The following is a 20,922-nucleotide window of genomic DNA, read 5'->3' as shown; positions in this document are numbered from 1 at the left end:
AAGCCGGTTTAACATTAACCGTAACAATATACTGCCTACTCTCGCCCCCCAGGTGGCCTTTCTCGTGCCTATGCTGTCCGATCAGATAATGCCGCCACCGATTCTCCTGCGCCGAACCGCCCCTATTCTCGTTCGCCTTCGCCCCAACGACGTCAATCTCGCTCCCCAGCCCCGTCGTTCCTATTCGCCGACTCCCTTCGGACGCCGCTCCCAGCCGGAAAACTAGACGATGCAGCGTCTCGAGGTGACGCTGCATTGCTCCCTACGCCGCCAAATCCTCTCCTGACCTTGCCCACTCATCTGAACCTTCTTGACGTGCAAGTCGACGGTGTTCCTGTATCAGCTCTCATAGACACTGGGGCGCATTTGTCGGTAATGAGCGCGGACTTTCGTAACCGGCTGAGGAAAATAATCACGCCCGCCACGACGCCTGTTGTCCGTGTCGCCGATGGCGGAACAGCCCCTGTAATTGGTATGTGTGCCGCCCGCGTCTCCTTCGCCGATCGCTCCACTACCGTGCTATTCACAGTCATCGCCCACTGTCCCCACGACATCGTCCTCGGCCTCGACTTCCTCTCCGCACATTCTGCTCTCATCGATTGCTCCGCCAGTACTCTTCGCCTCGACCTGCTTGTTCTGGCTCCCGCTGAACAACACCTTACTCGCCTCAGTTCCGTCGACTTCGTTCGCTTGCCACCTTCGGCGCTGACTTACGTTGACTTCGTGTCATCCCCGCCAGTGCCCGACGGTCACTACATCGCGGCTCCTATGCAAGACGTCCTCCTTACACACGGGATCACACTACCTCATACAGTTTCATCTATTACGGCGAATTGCGTCTGCCTGCCAGTGGTCAATTTTGGCTTGACGACACAAGTGCTGCCACGCGGGATGTCTCTGGCCCAACTTTGCTCATTCGAGGATCACTCTGTAGCATCAATTTCAGTAGACGACAATTCACCCGATCCTCCTCTACCATCGCAGTCGGCAACTTGTACCATCGCCGACTTACAGAAAATGAATGCGCCCGACTTGCCGTCCGCGCACGCTCGTGCGCTCTACCGCGTTCTGCTTTCCTACCAAGATATTTTTTACTTTAACGATCGTGTCCTTTGGCCCAAACAACAGCTGTTCAACATCGCATTAATACCGGAGATGCCCCTCCTATTCATCGCCACCCGTATCGAGTATCTCCGGCTGAGCGTCAAGTTATTCACACCGAAGTTCGCAAAATGCTTGCCAAGAACATTATTGAACCGTCATGTAGTCCATGGGCGTCACCGGTTGTGCTGGTAAAAAAGAAGGATGGCTCATGGCGCTTTTGCGTGGATTATCGGCACCTTAACAGGGTTACCAAAAAGGACGTGTATCCCCTACCTCGGATTGATGACGCCCTTGACTGCCTCCACGGTGCTCGCTATTTCTCCTCTATTGACCTTCGCTCCGGCTATTGGCAGATTGCCGTGGACGATCTCGACCGCGAGAAGACTGCCTTTGTAACACCCGACGGTCTTTATCAATTCAAAGTGATACCGTTCGGCCTATGTAACGCTCCTGCCACTTTTGAACGCATGATGGACTCCCTTCTTCACGGTTTCAAATGGTCCACGTGTCTGTGCTACTTGGACGAGGTTATAGTATTCCCCAACATTCGCTACGCACCTCGAGCGCCTCTCAGCAGTCCTGGACGTTTTTCGGCGAGCCGGTCTGCAACTCAACGCATCGAAGTGCCAATTCGGCCGTCGCCAGATTACCGTCCTTGGACATCTCGTTGACGCGAACGGAGTGCAACCGGACCCAGGCAAGATCCATGCTGTTACGCACTTCCCTGTTCCGAAATGTGTCAAGGATGTGCGCAGCTTCATCGGCCTTTGCTCGTACTTCCGCCGTTTCGTCAAAAATTTCGCGGCCATAGCACGACCACTAACCGAGCTTTTGAAAAAAGACGCCCCTTTCCAGTGGGGCGATAACGAGGCCTCTGCATTCTCGCTTCTCATCGATCTTCTCACAACGCCTCCCGTTCTGGCCCATTTCGATCCTTCTGCGCCTACCGAAGTCCGTACTGATGCCAGCGGTCACGGAATTGGCGCAGTACTGGCACAACGCCAGCGTGGCCACGACCGTGTTATCGCTTATGCCAGCAGGCTCCTCTCGCCCGCGGAGCGCGACTATTCCATCACTGAGCGTGAGTGTCTGGCCCTAGTTTGGGCGGTTGCGAAGTTCCGCCCATACTTATATGGCCGACCCTTTTCCGTTATCACAGACCATCACGCGCTTTGTTGGTTATGCTCATTGAAAGACCCTTCAGGAAGACTTGGTCGCTGGGCCTTACGCCTCCAAGAATATTCGTTCTGTCACCTACAAATCTGGCCGACTACACAAGGACGCTGACTGCCTGTCTCGCTACCCGGTAGACGAGCCTGACGACGCCGACAGTAGTACTGCCGACGGCATTTTCTCTGTGTCTGCTTTCGCTAACATCGCCGATGAGCAGTACCGAGACCTATCGCTGCGAGTACTCATCGAGCGTCTGCGCTCTACACCTACCGACGCATCCGTTCGCCGATATGTCCTCCAGGGCGGCATTCTGTACCGAAGGAACTTCCTCCCGGATGGCCCTGATCTTCTTCTTGTCGTGCCAAAATATCTACGACAGACTGTGCTCTTTGAGATGCATGACGCACCCACTGCAGGACATCTTGGGGTAACCCGCACGTACGACCGCGTCCGCCGCCGCTTGTATTGGCCTGGTCTCGCTCGCTCCGTCCGACGCTATGTTGCTGCCTGTGATCCCTGCCAGCGTCGGAAAACGCCTCAGGTGCTACCTTCCGGTCATCTGCAGCCGATCACCGTCCCTGTGGAACCGTTTTTTCGTGTTGGATTAGACCTCCTTGGTCCCTTTCCCACGTCATCCTCTGGGAACAAATGGGGAGCCGTCGCAACTGATTACGCCACCCGATACGCTATCACGCGGGCTCTACCTACCAGTTGCGCCACTGACGTCGCGGACTTTCTCTTGCGTGAAATTATCTTAGTGCATGGCGCCCCGCGACAGCTGCTTACTGACCGTGGTCGTAACTTCCTCTCGAAAGTTATCGCCGACATTGTGCGTTCCTGCTCTATTCAACACAAGCGGACTACCTCATACCATCCTCAAACCAATGGCCTGACAGAGCGGTTAAACCGTACTCTTACCGACATGCTGTCCAAGTACGTTTCGAAGGACCACCACGACTGGGACGTTGCCCTTCCTTACGTCACCTTTGCTTACAATTCTTCCCGGCACGACACCGCCGGATTTTCTCCATTTTATCTACTCTACGGTCGCGAACCGACCTTGCCCCTTGACACGGTACTTCCTCCTGCTGCGACCTCAACAACCGAGTATGTGCGCGACGCCATCGCCCTCGCCGATCATGCACGCCAGCTTGCCCGTGCTCGACTGACGGACTCGCAAACCACGCAGCAGCGTCAGTACAACGCCCGCCACCGTGACGTACAGTTTTCACCTGGTGCACTCGTGCTCCTGTGGTCGCCCTCTCGTCACGTCGGACTTTCCGAAAAGCTCCTTTCGCGATACACAGGACCCTACCGCGTGCTGCGCCAGGTGACGCCTGTGACATACGAAATTGCTCCTGTGAGCTCAACCTCGTCATCTACTCTGGCGTCTAGTGATGTCGTGCACGTCAGTAGGCTCAAGAGCTACTACACTGCTTCAGAGTCCGGCCTTTAGTCGCTCCGGGACGGCGCTTTTGCCGCCGGGGGTAGTGCTACGGGGTAGTATTTCCAATGACGAAGAGCCGAGCGGGAAGAAGACGAAGACGACGATTGGAAGCTAGCGCGGGCTGTTGCCTCCTGGTCAACTGCGGCGTATCGCCTTGTAAATATACTTGTAAATAGCTTTTCGTCGGTGTCTTCCTACGTAACAATATTGATGATTCTGAAAACTGGGAGTTCCGTGATCGTGAAGGTTGTATCCAGTGGGCATGCCTATCAATGGAAAAAGTGTTAGGGACCCCTTTTTCGCCATCAACTACTGTATCAAAAAGGCGGGCTTTATGCACTAGAGCAAAACCCCCATGGTAGTGATAGCATCATGGTGGAAGCTGCAAACATAACCGAGCCCTAGGAGCACGTCACTGTTTCTAGCCTCTATGTTGCTTTCTAGGCTCTCTATATTAAAAAAAAATCTGATAAGTGGCAATACAAGCCCATCTGTTTCATGAATAAACAGTGCATGTTTACCTGCAGAAAATATGTTTGGTCACTTTATTGTCACTGTGAAAAAGTTGAGATAACTTTTCTGCAAAATTTGTTAGTCTGAAGATTTTAAATCTACAGTAAAAATATTCAACACTGAGGGTTCACATTTGGGGGAAAATACTCTCGATGGTTTAAGAGGAAGATAATTAGTGGTGCATCGATTCTTTTGAGATGATTGGCAAGTTTAATGTCATTAGCAGTCCGATGATTGGTGCACGATTGTTGATTGTATGTTAAGTAGTAATATGAAAAGTGCTCACACCTGTGACCCAATTTGGCGTCAATGTGGTTCAATAAAGAGCAGCACGTACCGAGTGCGTCTGCAAAGTACCTGAACAAGGCCTAGGTGAGTGCCGAATTGGGAACATATCTATTTCGGTGTATCTACTATTTTATTCTTATAAGTAGTTGTGCAACCCATCTGTATCTGTATTGAAAAATAAACAATGCATGCTTTTCTACGAAAAATATTAATTGCCACTTCATAGTCACTCTGAAAAAATGTAACTTTTTTGCTATATAGGTCAGTCTGACGATGTTAAACCTGCAATAAAAACGAACTCAACGCTGGGGGGTCGCACTTGGAGAAAAAGAAGTAGGCCCTAATGGGGTTAAGAAGAAGCAAATTGGTGGTGCATCCATTCTTTTGAGATGATTGGTGACTTTAATGTCATTAGCAGTCATGATTGGCGCATTATTGGTTACGGTAGTGGTAGGGGTGGTGTTGGTAGTGGTGTCAAAGAGTTTCGTTCAATACTGGCACATGCACAGTGACTCAACTTGGCATCAAAGTGAAGAGCAGCATGTACAGTCGTCAACAGATTGAAATGGACCACGGCTTAGGCGGCCGGAGCAGCTGCAGGGCCGCACCATGGCGCTGCTATCGCGCGCTCACGATGAGAGTACCCAGAGTGATGTCAAACATCGTCTCGGCATCCTTGTTTTCATGCTGGTGCTTGTCATGCTTAATAAATTTCTAGTGCGGCGTTCGGCCTTTCTGCTACTGACGGTCGGGACGAAGGGACGCGGTAATGCCAATAGTTTCGCCAGCAGTAGAATGCCAGTAGATTCGCGAGTAGTTCAGCACTTTGCACTGTCGGGCAGTAGTGGATGGCCGCAAGTCATCAAAGCGCCGCAGTGTGAAGGAACCAGAACCCGATGTTATTTTTTTCTTTTTCTTTTTTTTGTCGGCAATATTCAGTTGCGGACACAATAAAATGGAGCATGGCTTCGGTTCAAGAATGCAGTCCAGTGCCAACTAGTGAAAAGGGCAGCTGGTGTTGAGACGTCTGCTCTCGCATGTCCGTCCTTTTTAGCTCGCAGTTTCTCCAAACCTTTAGCGTCACCTTAGCACTCTTTATTCATAGAGAACAGTGCGAGATGGATGCCGCTGTAACTGCAATGTCTGATGCGCTGCTGAAATAGATTGTCGGGGGCGCGATTGTTCTCCAAGCCCAGCTTGCGGTTGGCACCTTAAAGGGACCCTCACCTGGCCCCATAGCAAATTTTTGTTATATGCTGGAAGTTGTTACGTGTCCTCTAGGGAGCATTCTGCCGCAGAAAATTTTCAAGTCGGCTCATTAATAGCCGAGATAGAAATATTTCAGTGCCACAAACCCATGATTTCTGCAGGCGGGCTTTACTGCCAAGCAAGACAGTCTCTCTACTCGCCCTTTCTAGCCTCCACAAGCAAAATTCCTTCACTGCATTCTCTCATACCGGACCTCGAGGATCGCGTGATGCATACGTTTTTCTCACTTTTCTTTTCACTGCTATGCACTTCCGTGACAACATCCCACGCAAGCTATTCTCTCGTTCGTGCAGCGCACAAATATTCCGCGCTATGTGCAGGGAAACCGTAGTAGTGGCATAATTCAGTGCTATGCTAATACTGAGGCAGAACAAGCGGATCGCAAGGAATGATCACGCGCTGGAACACATTAGAACATGGCACAGTTTCGGTACCTGCGCACGTGACCGCACGACCGTGGGAACAAGCAGACGAAGCGGAAGTACTTCTCTCTTGGTTCGGCGCAAAGTAAAGCAAAAACACGTAGACATTCCGTTTGTGTGTTTTATTATTTCTCTAAGCTTCAATTCGTCAATTCAAGCAAATGATCAGACAAATAACAAATGGTGCCTTCAATTATTCTCAAAGTTACGGGTCACCACGAGCTACATCACACTGCAGACACGACTACGTAGGTGCAGGGATGGGAGTAGATCATCCTCCGGCTTGGAGCGTGGCGGCTATGAAAAGAAAAAACAGCGTTCCGTTTGAAATTTCGGATCTTTCAGCGGCACATGGCAGTGAAATACCTTGCAGATACGATTGCTGTCACGTGCTGTATGCTCTGCGCTTGTCAGCTCAAAATGGCCAGACCTGGTGAGGGGCCCTTTAAGCAAGAAAATTTATCTCACTGATTTTTCCAACAAAATCAAAAGTTGCCTGCATCCATCTACTTACAGCGAAAAAAGTTTCCAGTTCATCCTGACTTGGAAAATGTCCAGCGACCCGATCGAGCCAATGTTTGGCTTTCTGCGCCGCACTGCCGGGTACAATGACATGTTGGACGTAAAGAGTGCAGCATGTGTCCTGGAAAAAATGCTGAAGACCAGAATCGTGTCGGCTTCAAGTGAAAGCAATGTTAAGAGCTTGACCACATTCTCATCGCAGCATCTTATTCTTATTCAACAGGAATTGCATGGTGCGACAAGCACCTTTGACGAGGTCGTAAACATGGCAGCGCAGGGGTTAAAAAACTGCCTTTCAGCGCGACCATTTGTCTCCACCCCTCAGATCGCCAGCGTGGCCGTGATTGGCAGATACATTGTGCGTGCGGCGAGTGAGCACATTCCCTGTGCAGGCCGTATAGCGTTCCTACGGCGAGCAAAAAGCAGCACTCCTAAGCACGGGCCCATCGCTCATCGAGACTGTGGTGGCCTGTTTTATCGATCTCGGGAACTGCTGAATCTGCTCATAGGTCTTCGGAGATTCGTGGAATGTGTGCTTCCTCATTGGAGGCCCGTCGCGAAGCCCTTGAACTTTACGCACAGAGGATTGTGCAAGAGCCCATGAGCCTACCAGTGATGAGCTTTTGAAACACCGACACTGACCACCGCAAAGAGCTGCTGCTGCTTCTAAGTTCCAGGAAGTTTATCAGGCCACTTTTTTAAAATTTTGCTCAAGGAGTGGTTGACAGGAATGCTGCCGCCAAACTGCTTGAAAGGTAACCCCGTGTCAGGAAAATTTCTCAAGTTATAGTAGAAATTTCTGCAAGGAAATGATTGTCGCGATCTTGTCGTGCATCCCTGAAGCATAATTTATGAGTAATGGAAACAAAGCCTCCCGACTGTTGAAATACCTCTTCTCTACCTTTGCCTCCTCCTTTCCGTACTTTCCTCTTTCCTCCACAGTTGGCATATCGATGAAGTGCAGTACTTCACACAGCTGAAGCAAAGTGCTTTGATCATGTTCTGCAGCAAAGGTGAAGTGGACGAGTCGATGAGCAGCGCCGAGCTGGATGGCTGCGGGATGTAGTCATTGGATAGTGGTGTGGAGACTTTTGATGAATCGTGGTCGTCATTGTCGAAGAGTAACGAGCCGGGATGCTTGAGCATCATGTCAGCATTCCTCTCATGACTGACTTCATTGTGGCTAAAGACGAGTATGTCATCCATGAGCTTGATGACTCCTGTTAGTCCGATCAAGATTTCGTACTTGCACTTTAAGCAGTATTTTGGTGTTGATGTTATGCCGATCGAATGGGCGACTTGTGAAGCGCAAGATGCCCAGTTGGCAACATGAATGTCGTCAGCTCTAGGCATGGCGGGGAGAGAGGGATTTTGGTGGGAGCCTGAATATGTATTGTCTCCAAACAACTGTTGCCTCACCTAGCTGTCAACACGCCCTTTTCTTTCCCTGCGCCAGTACATACTTCAGTGTGTTCCATTTACATAACAAAATTTCTTCGTTCTTGAATCAAATGTCTTGTTTGGTTCTTTTTCAAGTTTTCTGTGTTAATTCATAGCAGTGCCTTAACACAAAATAACGTAACAGTACTGAGAGCGTCTTCGACGCGTCGAAGCTGCCTGTTGACTTCGTGTCCCATTCATGTTCAGTCAGAAAGAAAGGTATTGTGTGTAAGATTCAAAAAATATACTTGCTAAGGTGTGCCTCACAGTCTTCTTGGCAATGGTGAACTTAAGGAGCCTGGCAGCCCTGAGCTGCGGTCACCGTGGTTGCAGCAACCACTGCTTCAGACCGGCTCAGCAATGCCAAAGCTGATCGAAAAAAAAAAGGAATCAGCAGGAATTTTGAGCATACCTTTCTTCACCATTCATTTCTTTAACACTAACTAATCCTGACAAAATTTTATCTTTTTGAAAAGCTGCCAAATTAATGTAATGCTCAAAACTTCAAAACTCATTGCACGACATTGTCGAAAGATGGCCGAATGCTTATAAAAATGCTAGAAACGAGTTGCGTCAATGGAAACCATAAAGGTTCTGTTATGTCGTAATACTCACAAAAATTAAAGTAAGCATGTCATATCATTCACATTAGAATATTTCTAATAGCTTCAAAGAAACATTTTGTGACGGAGCAGGCGTGTGCCCTACGTGGCGCCTCCAGTGCATGTTACAAGCATACAAGCAACCGCCTGCACAACGTGTAGCCAGATGCACCGCTGCACCGACACAATGTTGCCAACAGCATCACTCCGTCTCCACTAGTACAGTTGGGAGCACGACTACGGGGCGATCTGCTCGCATTTTGTGTTGGCAAACCTCTAATGGCAAAACAAGCGACGTCCAAGGCATAATTTTGTTTAGAGGAGGCAGTGGTCAGTGCTACACAGATACCGAGGCTGACACAAGTGGATCACAGAGCATGACCACATGCTGGAACAGGCCAGAAAATTATGTAGTTTCATTGTGTTTACTTGCAACTGAACGATGTGGGAATAAGCAGACAAAACAGAAATACAGTCGAACCTAGTTATAGCAATATTGATTCAAGTGCCACAAAAAATCCATTGTTATAACCGGGTTCCACGAAAAAGAGGAATGGCGTAGCGGTTCCGAGAAAAATATAATGGCGCGAAGGTCAGTTCTCCTCCCCGCCACCTTCCTCCATCTGCCTTCTGATTGTGTTGACTCGATCAACTGTTTAACTCTGCTTCCTGTGCGCTTCCATCGCATGTTGTTAAGAAGCCGCGACTGTTGGCGTTCAAGAACGGCACTGGTATAACAACTACAAAGAAGAGTCAAGAGCGGCAAATGATATACGAGTTCCACGGAGGCATCCTTTTGGTGGCCCCAAGAGGCGCCTTTTAAGTTATGCGGGAAGGGTGCTATGGCAAAATCTCAGCTTGAGAAATCCAGAAGAACTGCTGGAGCCAGATCGCCACAAGCATCTCGCCACATACCTCCCCACTGGCTTGCTTGAAGAAACCGCATGTCCGTCAGCCTTGCTCACTTTATGCGAAGTTTGCCGACACCCTTCTCCAAGGCATTTAGGTGCCCCATGTAGGGAAGCGGAAGGTCCCTCGCAAAAACAAGCTCATGAGGGACTGAATCATATGCAGGACCTCCCGCGGGGACAATGTTCACGCAGCCTGCCCTACTCCGTCATCGCTGCCGTTGGTATCTGATGAAAGCGTGTTTGCGACGATCGCCTCATCGGTTAGAAGCACTTTGTTTCCAAATTTATAGCAGTGCGCGTTCTTTTCACCGGCAATGTCGTGCATTGCGGATGATCAGTGGGCTGATCAGCCATCTTCTGCTTCAGTCGCATGTCAAACTAGGCTGAGAAACAATGTGGCCAGGAATGACTTCGATGCAACGAACAAAGACAAGCATGAGCGACTTAATCCGTTAGCAGAATTGCGCTGAATGAGGGCCAGAGATTAAAGGACCAACTGTGAGGGCCGAGCAAGCAATCTAGGAGCAGCGCCGGCAGCATTGTCAGTGCAGTTGGAGCAGTCCAGTCATGTTTCGGAGGGTGGCGCAGTGCAGATCTATGGGCGCAGTCCGTTCGTGTTCGGAGGGGTGGAAATGTGACGGAAGAAATGTGTGTGAGACTGGTGTGCATCTCTCATGGAGAGAAGCACTGGGCGGCTTACATTTCATCTTTCCTTCTTTCTTTTCAAAGATTTCGCATTACATTACCTATTGGTATTGACGCCCAGCAGCCATACTTCTTCGTTATAAATGATAATGCGTCATGAGGACACTGAAGTAAGCAGGTTATTTCCGCATAGAAAACTTACAAAAGTTTATGGTGCAGCTGCTTTTCGTTGTTATGACCGATATATAGTTGAAACCGGTATAGTTATAAAAAGGGTTTGACTGTACATCTCTCTTGCTGTGGTGCAAAGTAAAACAAACAGCAGACATTCGGTCTGCATGTTATATTATTTCCCTAACTTTAATTCGTCTCTTGAGCAACAGATTACACAAATAACACATGTTGCCTTGAATAATTCTTGAAGGGTCACATGTCACTATGAGCAACATCACAGCATACACATGCACGTAGGCGCTTTTGTTGATATAAGTCATCCCCTCATCTTGGAGCGCAGGCCCGTGAGGAAGAAAGCAAACAGTGTTTAGTTCGAAATTTTAGCTGTTTCCGCAGTGTGTAGTGATGCAATTTTAGCATCCTTGATTCTGAGTCCGCATTGTATGCACTGTACTTGTCAGCTTAAAATGGCCAGACCTTGAGGGGGCCTTTAATGCGAAAGTGGGGGGAAATTGTGTGGGGGAACAGGTGACTGGCAACTATGTCATGAACTCTAGAATTAGAAGATGAGAGATGTGGCAGACTTCATGGAAATAAATTGCCTCTGAGTTATGAATACCTTCTTCTGGAAGCGGAATAACAGGAAGTGGGCCTGGGAAAGTCGTAATGTGGAAACAAGAAATGAAATAGATTTTATACTTTGTGCCGACCCTAGCATAGTGCAAGTTGTAGAAATATGAGGTCGGGTAAATAGTAGTGATCATAGGTTAGAGAGGTCTAGGATTGTTCTCAATTTGAAAAGAGAAAGAACAAATTAGTTGGGAGGGAGCAGGCCAGCCAACCTAGACACAGTCGGGGTAAAAGTAGATGACAAGACAGGGGTAATTGGAGATCACTGGGAGATGCCGCTCATTGAACAGTGGTACATACCGAGTACCACATACCCAGTGACTCAACTTAGCATCCAAGAAGGTTGTTGAATAGAAGCACATGCCCATTCTTAGATGCTGAGCGACCGAAGTTGGGCCGGCAGTTAGTTTTGAACCCAGTTCCCAGGGACAGCACAGCGACCAAATGCTCTACCCATGTGATCATATTCTACACACAAACACAAGTTGGCAAGAAAGAGGTTATGTGCCGTCATACATACATACGTACAGACCTACCGCTAAATGGGTAAAGTTCTTAAAGAAGGCTGTTGCATTGAAAATGAACTTTGGACCAGCAATGTAATGTGTAGCGCAGGTAACCGACGGCCTATCAGGGTTACTGAATTGTTATCAATCGAACTGACATGCAATCCTGGGCAGCAGACAGGTAGTGTGAGGACATAGAAAATTTGCAAACACGGAATGGTATTTTCACGTAGTAGTGACGGTGAGGAAAGCAGCAATACTAAAAATAAGGAAACTAGCGTTTTATTGGGTCAACTTGTACCCTGAAAAAACATGTTATACTCAGAGAACAGCGACAGTGGCAAACACAGTCCGCGATCGGTGAAAATCTGAGCAGCGGGTGAAGCACGTCGGCTTTTATTGATCAGTCGTTGAATGTTCCAGAGTAGCCGCTGGGACCCGCGTGCCTTGCACAAAGTTCTACACCATTTGTGTCGTGCATACATGCGCTCAGCTTACGCAAGATTCGGCGACAACAGACAGCAGATAGAAGCATCGATAACATTTTGAAAACTTCCGATACATGTAGACGCGTCCTGCGCTGAGCGATAACACTTTGTAGACAGTAAAAGCGCCCACCCGTAAAAGATAAACGAGGTCATGTGTCAGCATCATCTGGCACAAGACATGGGGTGACAGGAGATCCTACAGTGGACATTAAATAGGCTGATTGCAATGAGCTTCGGATGGTGCAATAACTTCTAATTAGTGTGACTACACCAATAACTTTAAAATGCATGAGACGAAAAATTGTCTCAAATATGTTCCGCTGTCATAAGCCTTTCACAAAAGGAGGTTGCCCTGCTTTCGAGTATCCAATGTGGATTGTCCTTTGTAGCCCTTTAGGAATACTGAACCGGAAGGGTTATTTTGTTTTCCTCGGCTATGCATTGTGAAGTGCTCGTGTATTTATTCTATTGTATTTACCTCTTGTTCTTGATGCTGTGACGTGACTGCAATCGCCTCACTTATTTTCTGCAGGCCTCACAAATGCGATGAGCCTAGCTGAAAGCATCACTGCCAAAATGGCATGCCATGCCCCTTCAAAGATCGGTGGTCAGGTCGAGGTTGGCATGCAGTGCAGCTTGTCTCTCGCTGACAAGTCTGTTGGGTGTTCGTTGAAACCAGGGAGCGAGTCTAGGAGCATGCAGACTATGGAGGCTTTGGAGCAGTTAAGCTCCACCTCAGGTGGGCAAGGGCCAACACTTTTCTTACATTTGCCTGCTTATACGAATGTGGTAAATGACCAAGTCTGCCTAGCTTGGCACGACTTGCTCAAGTGTGTGTGATGTTCTGTCGCTGAGGATAAATTAGCAGTTATTTTATTGTTGCCTGCATAGTGATTGAGGCAAAAGGCAAAAATACTGCCCTACTGAGCACATTGAAGTACCTTAGATGGCAGAGCTTAATCCAGAGCCCTCTTGTCCTGGTGTTGTGGCCCTTACATTGGTCCACGAAAATGTTACACCCATTGAGTCTTTTAGTTATGTATAGATCGGTGTATGAGTGTAAGAACATGAATATAGATCAATGGAGAATGTAAGATGACCTCTGGATTTGATGTGAATAAAATTCAAACATAATGCAGTCAACTATAAAACATACCTTGTTTTATCAATATGCTCATTCATTGAGCGAGCTGAACATGGCACAGGAACTGTAAGGATTCTTGTCCTGGGACAGGTTTTGGTGACGACATCCCAGAGCACATCATCGGCGATGACTAAGCGGGACTACGCATGCGCAACACTGCCCTCAGGCAATGAGCAGCATGCACTGGGTTCCTGAGGTGCACGCCAGCAACCGCTTCAGGCGACGTGCACGCGTCTTGAGGTGAATGCTGGTTTTGGTCCTCTCTCGTCGATAGCAGCTTCGGGTTGTTTTTTTTTGTTTACAGACTGCAGTGACCGACGGGACCTCTTTTGTACCAACAGTTGCTCCCAGCGGATACTTATTCTTTCTCAGAACTCTTGTTACAATATGCTATCCACCTTTGCTGATGCGAAAAGTGAAGCGTTTTCCCTTTGATAAATGAGGCACTAATGAGCAATTGAAATGCCTTTGCAATGAATTGAATCTGCTGTCATCAGGAGAACTCGTGCACGGTGCCCACTATAGAATTCCATCACAGTGTCTTCAATTTCACTGTCAACAGGGTAGCCGTTGCACAACAAAGCTTCCAGTGAAAATCGACAGTTGCTCTCTATTTTCTATTCATGTGACCCATACGGCACACTGCCACAATCTTGCTTTGTGCTTCCACCCATTTTATCACATTGTTTTCAAATGCACTTACAAAGCCCTGACATGTTGTTTTTGCACAACTCGTGTTTGGACAAAGTTTGCAAATTTGGCATGTTTGCCACAATAATGACAAAAACTATGATCCTTTCGCCACTTTGACAACTGCAAACAAGAAAAATTTATTTTGTTTCACAGTAGACTACATGACAGACACAGGAAGATCGTGCTAGTTATTTTGCGACAACTGAGCAAAACCCAACCTGTCCTTGGTAATTCAGGTGCCTGCAGTTGCAGCGTAAGATTAGCAGAATGGTTTACAGCATGTTTAATAACAGAAAGTCGAATTCGAATATGTTTTTTTTTCACAGCATAATAATGATACAATCGCCGACTGATATTTTTGGACACCCTATTTTCTGGGCCGGCCGGAATATTTTAACTTTGCAATATTATTGCCAATTTCCTCCATATAGTTATGTATAATAACGAAAATTTTGAATGTTTTGAACTGTCACAGTATACTACATGACAGACACAGGAAGATTGTGCTAGTTATTTTGCGACAACTGACCAAAACCCAACCTGTCCTTGGTAATTCAGGTGCGTGCAGTTGCAGCGTAAGATTAGCAGAATGGTTTGCAACATGTTTAATAACAGAAAGTCGAATTCGAATATGTTTTTTTTTCACAGGATAATAATGATACAATCGCCGACTGATATTTTTGGACACCCTATTTTCTGGGCCGGCTGGAATATTTTAACTCTGCAATATTACTGCTAATTTGCTCCATATAGTTATGTATAATAATAACGAAAATTTTGAATGTTTCGAAGTGTTCTCGTTTAATTTTTCTGAATTTTTCTCACAATCGCAAGTTTGACACTACTGAAAATGCAAAAAACATCGCTGTCATTTTGTTTTTCTGCAGCCTCAAAGCAGCGTTGCACACATCTCGCATGCCAATTCAGAGCTACCATTTCAGGTACAGCCTCAGTAGGCACCGCTTGATGCACTCTCCCACGTGCCTTTGTGCACTCATTGCTGTCGGCACTCGTCAGTCGCATATGGCCAGTGGTACTCTTTGTATCGCCACTCATGTACATTGTGGTTTTCTTCAGCTGCATATTGTGATGCTGGGCTTAGTCACTTCAACAACCGATTGTCTTCCGTGGTTTGATCGCCAGTTGTTAACAATGGTGCCGACACTGGCTTCGTCATCTGCCGCCTACCGACAAAGGCTTTGAAGTGAGGAAATCATAGCATAGTGACGATGGAAAAGAAGGCCACCATTATCAGGAAAGTGCAAAGGGGCTTGTTGCAATCACACGTCGCAAAAGAATTAGAACTCGAAGCAGTCAATATCAGTCTACATAAATAACAAGGTAAAGATTTTGGAAGCCACTGAGAAATCTTCCCGATCTCAACAGAAGAATGTCAGCCACAGTGCCCACCCAAAACTTGAAGCTATTCTAATGTGAATGAAAGCCATGATCGCCATACAAGTGCTGGTGTCCGGTGATGTTTTAAATCAAAAGGCAGAAGCCTTAGCGCTTCGTATGAACATTGAGGATTTTCAACTTAGTGATGGCTGGGTCCAAAATGTTAAGGGGCCCCTCACCAGATGTGGCCATTTTGTGCCGACAAGCACCGTGTATACAATGCATGCTAGCGATCGTGTCTGCTAAGTAATACATCGCCATGTGCCATGGAAAGAGCTGAAATTTCAAACCAAATGCCGTTTGCTCTTCTTGCGAGCTTTGTGCTCCCAGCTGGAGAGTTGACATATTTCTCACAAGTGCGCCTACGTACATTGCATTGCTGTAACGTCACGCATAGTGACACATGACTCTGTCTGGTCTATGGCGAATTCGTCAGAGAAAGGCGCTCAAGAAAATGACAGGCCAGTGAGAGTTAGTGTGGACACTCAAGCAGGGTGGCTCCGTAGTCGCACCTGGGGTACTCAACTGCACTCCCGACGAAAAGCAGCCAGCGAGCGGGAACAGAACATTGGGGGTGCTAGTAGGCACCTGTTTCATGCGCGTCTCAAAGAGTTGAGCAAACCCAAAACTGGCGCGGCTAGGACTAGGGTACACCTCAAGGCGGTCGACGTGAGGAAAGGGCTTTCCAATGAAGGGATTGATCCCGGTGGCCAAAAGCAGAGGGTACGTACCTCATGCTGAAGGTGTCATCTGCGTTGAAGGAAATCAAGTGCGTGGCCAGAGGATCAAGCAGGAACGAGGGCTGAAAAGGGGTCTGCAGTGCTGACATGCTGAAACCAAGTTGATAGGCAGTTATATGGAGGTGGGTTTGCACAAGGCTCACCCACCGAGCGATGGTCAGTGAAGGGCACGGCACTTCTCCACTCTGCAACGCACAAAAGCACTTGGGCAAGGTTCATCGAGTCTGACATGGCGCAGAGAAGGTTCCAGAATCAGATCGCCAACAAGCATAGGTTTATTCAACCAAGACACAGCACAGTGTGACAGTCACGGCACTTATGGGAAAAGGCTCACCGCAAGACCGATCCACTATGCGTGCCCTCTGCGCTAGTGCTAACTGCGAAGCGGCCCACCAAGTGCGAAAACGAAAGAATTGCAGGAGCAAAGGTCCTTGTAACCACCTAGGTGCAGGCCTGTGAGCATCTGCCGCGGCAATGAAGTGCTCAGCGAAAGAGAGCTCGGGTGGAGAGGATCCCGGGGCCCGCCACTCGGGAGGCGAATTGGGGCGCATCTTGGTGACACTGGCTCACGTGGTGATTCGACCCTGGGAGGGATAAGCACAGTTTGTGCAAGAAATTAGCTTCGGCACGCTAGTTGTGTCAGCCATGTTGTCGTTATGGTGGCATTTCCCGGAGATCAAGCTAAACACAGCGCAGGAGTTGGGGGACAAGGCACAGGAAGGCACCTCAATGCCCACACCATGCAACGTCCGGGGAACAGATGTCAGTGACCAGCCGAATGCTACAACCCAAGTTAGCCCATGATTCATACACACCTGCGCACTTGCCTTACATTGTGCGAAGGGTGTGGCAGATTCAGAGCCTCTCCAGTGGCCATCATGCTACCACCCTTGATCCTCCCACCACCGCCACCGCAGTGAGGAGAGCGAACAACACTGGCGAAGCAGTGTTCGGAACCACAAGCATGTGTGCAACATATCGACGACAGAGTCAAGGCCGCCTAAGACCATTCACAACCACAAAAAGGACACAAGCTGCTACAAACGCCGTCGCACGAATGACTACGTTACCACTGAAAAAGACCGCTGCTAGCAGCCACCCCAGTTTTGAACAGACCCGCGTGAGCCAAAAGGCTCACCTTCATCGACGAGCAGAGATATTTTCCGTGAACTACACCACAGAGTCCGCTACCGCCGAAGGCACCCAATGACTCAACATTACACGACTTAAGTTCCATCGAAAGTGCTGCGACACAGTCATGATGTACAGCAGATCGTCATGCTTGTGTATCAGCGAACGCCTTCCTGGCGCCTAAGTCAACAACAAGAACGACATGGACGAACTGCTATTGATGAACTCATCCAAAAAGAAAAAAAACCCCTCTGTGGCTGCTTGGAGATTGTCAGGTGATTCCTGGGTTTCCCTTCCAGCCTGGTGGGATACAAGTAGCAACCGTAGTCGCTGCTGCAGCGAGCGTGTTAGCCTGCTGCAGACTCAGAAAGTGACAAAGTGAGCAGGTACAACTTGCACCGATTCGGCTGCTGGCAGTTGAAGAACTCCGTAAGGACAATGTGCTTAAAGGAGTCACCAAGAAAACCTGAACAATGCCAATGACTTCCTCATATCACATCACACACATCACATCACATCATATAGAAGGAGCATTGTCATAATCGACCGACTGGTCGATTTCCTCGCATGTAGCAGCGTGTTGTGAACAGAAGAAAGGTGACAGAACCATGCGTACAGGTCAGGCAGTACGAGGTTCCATTTATTGCTTCTAAAACATTGGTGATAATTACTGTGCGGTATTTTAAAAATTTAGATACTGTTCGTTTCGCCCCGCAGGGGCGTCTGCGTAAGCAGGCGTTTGGTGTGTTGCGACACCACGTACCCGAGCACACGAGGGTTGGACCCTCCCGCGTGTAGCCGTGCGCGGCTTAGCCGTGTCCGGGGAAAAGGGGATCCTGGGGGTTGAGCCAATGCCGGGTGTTTGGACCTTTAGGGCCCCTTGGCGGCGGCAACACACCCCTTTGGCCTCGGCTTCACGTAGATGGCACCCCCGGACTGACCCACCCGGGGGAAATCGGTAGTCGCCTCTTCCTGTCTCTTTCTCCCCAAATCTTAGTCTTTATCTCTCACTTTTTTATCTTTCCTGTCTTCTTCTCTCTTCCATTTACCTCCTTTCTCCACGGCGGCAAGGGTTAACCTTGTGTGGATATCCTACCTTGGGTACACCATATTGGGTTATTGTGACGGCGTACGGCTGGCGTCGTGCAGGCTTGTACACAAGCTCTGCCGCGTCCCCTCGTTGGGCTCCGTGGTGGACGGTCGGCGCTGTTGCCGAACATACACATTTTAACGCGATAGCGTTAAGGAGCTCGTGTCGCAGAAAAGCCGGTGTCGTCGGCGTCGGTGTCGGCGTCGGCGTCCGCGGCGTTGGCCGTGAGCGATAAATCACGGCAGGCACTTCATAAATAAAAAGCAACTTCCAAGCTGGGCTGGGTGGGAATCGAACCAGGGTCTCCGGAGTGTGAGACGGAGACGTTACCACTGAGCCACGAGTTCGATGCTTCAAAGCGGTACAAAAGCGCCTCTAGTGAACGCGGTGTTGCCTTAGAAACGAGCCGTTTCTAAGGCTCAGGCGTGCGTCGCTTGCTCAGGCGCACATTTCGTTGTCGCGCCGAACGCTGCGTTGCTCGACGCTCACCGCGTCCGATGCGGGGCGCGTAGTCGCTGCGCCGTAGCCCATTGTCTTACACCCCTTGGCGGGTCGACGGGAACGCTGTCGCGTTCCACTCTTGAAGGCGAAGCTTAAGCGTCCTCCAATTTTTTCTCATGGCAGCGCAAACCTCTATTCTCTATGATCGGCGTCTGAAAAGATGCCGCACCGAAGCAACGTTCCAGTTCTCTTTCCGGAGCAATGTTCCATCATTTCCTAAGTTCTATGTACTGCACAGCGAAAACAACGTACCAGTGAGAAAGCTCTCTCCATTCCTAGTGGCGAAGTGTCTAAAAGAAAAAATCGGACCTACATACAAATCTTCAAAAATGTCTAGCGGGGACCTCCTCCTAGAACTCAATGACAAAGACCAAGCGCAAAAGCTCACAGAACTTACCAGTATTGGTAACGCAACAGTGACAATTTCACCGCACAGAACATTAAATACAAGCAGGGGTGTAATATCAGAGGAAGATTTTATTGGCTTAAGCGACGAAGAACTGCTGGAAGGTTTCCAGGAACAAAATGTTACCAAAGTCCAAAGAATTGTCATCCGCAGGAACGACCAAGAAATCCCCAAAAAACATGTAATACTCACCTTTGGAACGAGTGTAATGCCTACCTCGCTGGATGCAGGTTATGTAAAGGTAAATGTTAGACCATATATTCCGAACCCCAGACGATGTTTCAAATGCCAAAGGTTTGGACATGCTTCGCATGCATGTCGAGGACGGAATACTTGTGCTAAATGCAGTTCGAACGATCACCAAACTGACAATTGCACCTCTCCTCCACTTTGTGTCAACTGCAAGGGAGATCATCCCGCTTATTCGCGGTCCTGCCCTTGCTGGAAAAAAGAAAAAGAAGTAATTGCTTTAACAGTCAAAGAAAAAATCTCGTTCTATGAAGCTAGAAAGCGGCTGTCGTACCTTCCGCGAAGAAGTTACGCCGATGTGACGCAGATGGGGGCAGCGTCACAGAGGCCTCAGGAGTCCTCCGAGCCCACGCGCAGTGGTCCCGCAGTGACCCCTCCCGCCCCCGTGGTGGAAGCAGCCGACGCTGCTCCATCCTCTTCAAACGCCCTGCAGACACCAGTCCCGCAGGGCCCTAAGATCAAGCGAACCCCAAGGCCCGAGACACGTGTCTCGGCGCCTAACTCTCGATCCTCCAGCGCCTCAGAGAGAGCGATGGAGGTCGACGCAAAAACCCCGGTGTCATTGACACCAAAGGACAAGCGCTCTCTTGAGCGCGGTAAGCGGGACAAAATCCCAATAACAACTCAGATTAAGAAAGCGATAACCTAAAGGTTATCGCTCATTTGTATAAGCCTTTTAAATTCCATGTCACCTAACATCTCACCTCTTATTCATTCCATAGTGCCAATTCTTACCTTTCAATTTCAAAATGGCTTTTATTATCCATTGGAATTGTAGAGGTCTCATACACAATTTAGGTGACATCAAAGACATCATCAACATCTTTTCACCAGTTGCTGTATGTCTTCAGGGAACGAATCTCGGCGCGAAAAATAGTCAAATTCTCAAAGGTTTCACCGTTGTCCGAAGGGACCGCGAATGTTCCACCCGTTTGTCAGGCGGAGTGGCTATAGTCGTGCAGGGCGGCACTTCTAACCGAAACGTCCAATTGAATACATCCTTAGAAGCCGTAGCTGTCACCATTCTATCTTATAAAACCATCACCATTTGTTCACTGTATATTCCACCTCACACCCACTTCAAACTAAACAGTTAGAAAATTTAACAGAACAATTACCGGAACCATTTGTTTTAGTAGGCGATTTTAATGCTCATTGTACTCTTTGGGGCAGTGTCAAAACTGACCAAAGAGGGCAACTCGTTGAAGATTTTATTCTGTCAAACGATATCTGTCTTTTAAACTCAGGTGCGCCAACTTATTTTTCACCGACTTCCCGCACTTTTAGTTGTTTAGATTTAGCTTTTTGTTCACCCTCTCTATTCGCTGATTTTAAATGGGAAGCTCTCGACACCTCATATGGTAGCGATCACTTACCCGCTCTCATCAAACTCCTACCATCACCACAAACATTAGTAACAAGACCACGCCGTTGGA

At 48.4% G+C, this 20,922-nt stretch overlaps 2 protein-coding genes across 2 annotated transcripts in view; both read left to right on the top strand.

Annotated features, from left to right (window-relative positions):
- LOC142590434 (uncharacterized) overlaps window positions 1-20,922 on the top strand; it is a 393,201-nt gene that overhangs the window by 338,845 nt on the left and 33,434 nt on the right. The window lies entirely within an intron of this gene.
- The window catches only part of LOC142590441 (uncharacterized), a 243,399-nt gene continuing 235,893 nt past the window's right edge, over window positions 13,417-20,922 (top strand). The window contains exon 1 of the mRNA XM_075702562.1: window positions 13,417-13,518. The gene's annotated coding sequence lies outside the window, so the exon portion shown is untranslated. The remainder of the gene's footprint in view (window positions 13,519-20,922) is intronic.

Source organism: Dermacentor variabilis, chromosome 8 (genome assembly GCF_050947875.1).
Source record: "Dermacentor variabilis isolate Ectoservices chromosome 8, ASM5094787v1, whole genome shotgun sequence".
Classification (NCBI taxonomy): Eukaryota; Metazoa; Arthropoda; class Arachnida; order Ixodida; family Ixodidae; genus Dermacentor; species Dermacentor variabilis.
The sequence above is the reverse complement of the archived record's forward strand: the minus strand, read 5'-3'. Positions and strand labels throughout refer to the sequence as shown.